We start from the raw sequence: 5,706 nt of genomic DNA on the forward strand, positions 1-5,706 counted from the left end.
GGCCGCCTCGCCTGGACCCGGTGCGACCCTCGACCCTGAGCTTGGACGGGCAGGGCGAGGGGGGCGCGGGAGGGGAGAGGAGGCGGCGGCGAGGTGGGAGAAGGGGGGCGCGGGGGAGGAAAGGAGGCCGCGGCGAGCGGGACGGGCGGGGCGGGGCGGGGCGGTGGGGCGGGCGAGACGGCGGGCGGCAGGACGGGCGAGACGGCAGGGCGGGGCGAGCGGCTAGGGTTCACCAGGGGAGCCGGCCCTTTTATACCCCCACCACGCGAAATTACCAAAATGCCCTGGTGGGGGCATGATATTTACATTATGTTGCCATTACTATTCATTCCAGCAGTGTTTCTTCCAGATCCGACGGTCCAGATCCTCCCAGCTCTCGATCCGACGGCTGGAAACGCATCAAGGAATCGAGATGGACAGTCGGATCTTCCAAATCGCTGAGGAGGCTTGTGGATGCATCCTTCTCTTATTTCTCGATGCATGCACACGGCAGCAAACTGATCCCTTGTTCGATTCTCCTACTCATAATATTTGTTTATTGGTCCACAGACAGGTGGGGCCAGCGTAAGGTAGAGAGGGTGCTGTGGTGTTTGACTAGTCAACCAAGAAAAATACGAAGCTATAGGGGGAGGCGGTGACCATATAATCACCCCAAGTCGTATTTAATGACCGTATTATCTGTATCTTAAGTACGATGACTAAAGTGAGCTTTCGAAACAAATTTAATGCAAATGCACTTTATTACTTTAAAAAAAAGCCATGAGCCAGTGAGTGAGCCCGTTTAGACGGACCGGCATGGGTACTTGGCTCGTGGCCCAGTTAAGAGCATCTCCAACAGACGCGTTAAACAAGCGCCGCGTTGCAAATTAGGCAATTTTAGCGCGCGCGCAACGCGGACCGCGCGCGCTATAACGAGTTGGGCGCGCGGTCGGATACGCTATCCCACGCAGTGTATTTGAGGCGCCCGCTTCCGCGCGCGGCACACTCGAGCGCTCGCGCCGCACTCTCTCCTCTCCGCCTCCTACGCCCCGCGCGCGCCGGCGCCGGCGAACTGCATCCATGGACGCACACGCCGGCACCCCGCTCACCCCATTGTACAGCCGCCACCCCTCCCTCGTCGCCGCCGCCGTCGCCGTCGGAAACCCTAGCGCGGGGGAGCGTTGGCGTCGCCACCGCCGGAGCTCCGCCGAGCATTGGCCTCGCGCGCAGCCTCTTCTTGCCGCCGCGGATGACCACGGCGACGGGGTGCGTCGCGCCGGCGCCGTCCCGTGCCGCCGCCGCACCCTCGAAGCTCCCCAATGCGGCGCGGCCGAAGAAGGGCAAGACATCCGCAAAGAAGAACAAGGCGGCGGACGGCTCCGACAGCTCGAAGGCGAGAGGAAAGAAGCTTGCAGGGCGTTTGACGGGCGCGACGGCTACCGAAGCGCCGGCGAGCTCACTCGTTGAGCCGGCCGCCGACGCGCACCACGTGTTTGACGAAATGCCCCCAAGGTAAAAAAAATTCCAACTTTATTTTCTTGTTATTTTTTCAATGCATCATCATATAGATAGCTTGTTTGCATTGTTCAAAAAACTTTGTAGTCTCAACGATGATGCATACATGTCAACTATGGGTGTTGGGTCCAACAATTCGCATTGAAGGCATGGGTGGCTTTGGAGCACCCCCCCCCCCCCTCCCGACGCTATGGCCGCCATGGAGGCATGAGTTTTGCTTCTCTCATGGGAGGCATGGGTGCACCTCCGGCCGCCATGGTCGGAATGCCTTTCAATGTGCCTCCTCACACACATTTCCATGAAGACTAGTGGTTGGGGCGCCACCCGGTGGCGCCGCTTGAGAGGAAGTTAGGCGGTGCCATGTTTATACTACGTAGTCTAATTGCTTTAGACTCAAAATACAATAAGACAGAGGTATGCAACACATTCAGGGAATGGATCAGCCTTAAAAGGAAAAACAGTGACATCATAGATAATAAGAGGCTTATATGAACGCAGAAGCAGTAGTTTTAGTTCATACTAATTACATATAGTACCAGTGGCTCAAAAGTGACAAAACATTAGTACTTGCTAATATAACCAAGTAATTCAAAAAATATAGCAGCACAGAGGATATGTCAAGAACAAATCAATAAGATCAGCATGTTGAACGGCCCATCAAATGGTTCACCTGATGTGCAACATCCTAAGCCGTGAGAGCCGTCTGTCCTCCTGTGCTGCCTAATGTTAGATTAGCCCCCCAAAGAGGCCCCCGATAGGCAATGGAGATGAACATCTGACAAGGCAAGAAAAGGAAACATGAATATAGAAAGCAGAAGCGAGGAGGGGAAGAGAGGGACCAAACGGCAGCGCCACTTACCTTTTATCTACTGACCATTGTATCATCCGATGTCATCGCTTCTCGCCACCTCGCCCACCACCGCTGATCAGCACCGTCTTGCACCGCACTATCCTATTCATGTCAGTACTCTAATAAAGTGAATTTTATCCATATAGGGATGTGCTTGTGCAGGTAGCATGCATCTACAAAAGTCCCTATATACTATATGTGATCAAATATATTCCTCTCTGATGTCCATAATTACCATCTACTTCCTCTGTTCCTAAATCTCTTATATTCTGACGTGAACATGATACTATACTGATGTTTGGTGTAAGTGGTACTGTTTTAGAATGATAAATAAACTGACTGCACTCGATTAAATTATAACCCACATGATCAAGCATTCATTCATTTACTACTCTTGTAATTGTCACTTGTATAGCTATATGCTCATAATATTATCGTTTGTATTGCTATAACCTACATGAAACCTTGCAGCAGCAACCTAAAGCTGAAAAAATACAAAACTGAAGAAATTAAAATAAAAACATGTCTATAAGCCTACTAACTTTGAAAAACCGAGTCGTTCTACAGTAGTCCAAATAGCCAAGACTGAGAATAAGCTAATTAAAGGTGCTGATATCAGGTACTAATCTAGGCGTATATAGGCTTAAAGAATTTGGATAAGAGAAGAGCACAAGACACAAATAGAGAACTGAAGGTGATGACCGTGGGATCTACCATATGATTCTTATTGACTCTCCATGCCACAACAACCATTGCAACCACAAATAGATCCGGCGCAGTTGCAGAGGGCAGCAAAGGTTGACGGCATCACAACTGGAATTACGGAGAAAAATGGCAAGTAAATCTAAATAAACCCGCAAGCAAGCATCTACTTATTTTGTAATTAAAAGTAAGCTGATCTCATTGCTCATTTTGCTGGCCATAGCCAGTTGGGTAGGTGACACACTTTTGGTCATATACGCAACTGACATAGGCAAACTGTATGAGAGGCCACTACAAATAAACTCAACTTTGTTTATAATTGATTGATACCAATACCAAGTGTGTTTTTCCATTCATAACACCGACCATGAAAAAGCAAGAACCAAATTCTGAGAAAAAAAATGAAAGCCCTGACTCGGAACAAATTAAAATGAGAACCACTACTATAGAAATGTACATACATGCAACCAAAACTCTTTTAACACAAACTCAGAACAACACTCGTCAGCAGTTCTCGAAATGACTTTCCAGATTTACAAATAATCATAAACAGTCAAGTAGTGATACCAAGAAGTTGTAAGCCCATGATACTCCTACAATATCTTCACTAACTTTACTCGAGCATTTCTTCTTAGATTATGCATCTGCTTTTTATGTAAAGAATCATGCCATATTTTTGTCTAAACCCATGCCAATGCATGTACACGTACAAATCTGAGCTAAACAACATGTACGATCTAGCATAATTATATGATCTATCTTCCTTTAGTTTCTACAAGGATTTCAATTTTAAGAGGATGGTACATGTAAAAAGATGTTGTGAATCCAAGACAACAAAATAAACTAACCGAAAAGTTTTGAGGTGTCATACATAAAAGGATTCATATACTGGGCAGGAATGTAACAACTGCTTCCATAGGAAATAATGGTCATAATAAGGCAATGGCAGGAAATTGCCTGCACAACTGAACATTACAGATCAAGGCATGCAAGTAAGGTGGCGTGTGATGGCCGGAGGCCAACTAACCTCAATGGATTGTGATGCGTACGTCCAGCATACAAATTTATTTGAATTGACGTTTGAGCCTTGGCGCAGTGGTAAAGCTGCTGCCTTGTGACCTTGAGGTCACGGGTTCAAGTCCTGGAAACAGCCTCTTACAGAAATGTAGGGAAAGGCTGCGTACAATAGACCCAAAGTGGTCGGACCCTTCCCCAGACCCTGCGCAAGCGGGAGCTACATGCACTGGGGCTGCCCTTTTGACGTTTTAGCGGCTTACATCACATAACTCCAAACATAAAAAATTACACTCTCGTAAATGCTGCAATGGCCAAACGCCTCTCGATCAGGCGTGCAAAACTCCAGCCTATGGACTCTGACTCCATTTATTTGCACATTACAGATTGCTCAAAAGAAGCAGAGACAATACACTGATACACCCAATTCTACTTGCATTTTCATGTAGCTTTAAAGGATCCTGACATGGAATGTGTATTAGTTACCTGAGCATGCAATGGTAATTTCAGTTCAGTCTACCTGGACATTTTTGGGTTCATTCTTGTCAAGTTGATTGCTCCTGATCAACTTCTGAATGCTATTTGTCATCCTTAGGTAAAAACAGTAAAGAGGATGCTGATCTAGAAAGTTTTTTCTGATATTGATGATGTGGAGGTACCTTTATACGTCCATCTTTGAACGTGTTTGAGTTCTCATGGCAATTGGTGGCAAGGTATAGTGTTGTATATTAGCACATATGTTATGACTGATGGATTTATTTATTCTTTTGTCAACCTCCTTTTACTACTATAAGCAAGAGCCATGTACAAGGTAAAGGGTAAGTCTTCTACATATTCTGCAAGTGTATTTTTTTGTAGTAGATTTTCTTACTTCCGAAAACTCTGGGCCTGAATCATAATTCTTGAAATGACATGCATGACCATTCTTCAACATCTGCTCCTGAAGAATCGAGACACACACAATCACTCTAATCAGGATTGAAGCAATAAATCAAAGCCTAAGAAGCATGTGAGGTATTGAATAACTTCACTTTCTTTTTATAGGAAAGTTTCTCTTTCACCTGGATGAACACACGGGCGCAACAGATGTCACAGACGTATCGGCCAAATTGGTCTTGGTCCTGCTTGTACACAGATGTTTTTCCCACCAACGAGATTCACCAAAGCATTCTTTGATTCCTTCCCATACGCAAGAAGGAAAAGGGAGAAAGATCAGATAATGGACTTTTTTTATCAGACATGAGACGAAGCAAGGGAACCGAAGCGGCAACTCACCTCGGTGGGTAAAGAAGAAGCACAACCAAGAACCGAGCAGCCAACAACAACCTCGCAGAGCCTACATGGGAGAAATAAAGTTAAGAGTCATGGAGGAGGGAAACCTGGAGACATGAAATGATGATGATGGGCGTGAACTTGATATGTGCTTGTCGACGAGCAAAACTACTTGGAAGTCTTCGGCAAGGAGTGAACCTGCCAGATCGAACCGAATCAGTCTGCCAAATCAAATTGAATCAGTCCGCCAAATCAAATCGAATCAGAGAGAGAGATGACCTTCTTGGCGAGCTCCATGACTTCCACACCAAATCCAGTTCCAGCCGTGGTTGAGGAATAAACACAAGAGGCAAGGGGACAGAGATGGGTGGAAG

The 5,706-nt window shown here is 46.6% G+C and overlaps 1 long non-coding RNA gene across 5 annotated transcripts; it reads right to left on the minus strand.

Moving 5' to 3' along the window:
• Nucleotides 1-1,939: 1,939 nt before the first annotated feature.
• On the minus strand, nucleotides 1,940-5,706 carry LOC119365354. Of its 5 annotated transcripts, none has more exons than XR_005175469.1 (6): nucleotides 5,612-5,706; nucleotides 5,474-5,530; nucleotides 5,336-5,396; nucleotides 5,122-5,239; nucleotides 2,354-5,000; nucleotides 1,940-2,269 (listed from the first exon to the last, which is right to left on the minus strand). It is a non-coding gene; the product is annotated as an uncharacterized LOC119365354 (long non-coding RNA). The 5 variants fall into 5 exon arrangements; XR_005175470.1 differs by having other exon boundaries at nucleotides 2,354-3,157; nucleotides 4,932-5,000; nucleotides 5,336-5,530; XR_005175467.1 differs by having other exon boundaries at nucleotides 2,354-3,157; nucleotides 4,074-5,000; nucleotides 5,336-5,530.

This window comes from Triticum dicoccoides, chromosome 2B (genome assembly GCF_002162155.2).
Source record: "Triticum dicoccoides isolate Atlit2015 ecotype Zavitan chromosome 2B, WEW_v2.0, whole genome shotgun sequence".
Taxonomy (NCBI): Eukaryota; Viridiplantae; Streptophyta; class Magnoliopsida; order Poales; family Poaceae; genus Triticum; species Triticum dicoccoides.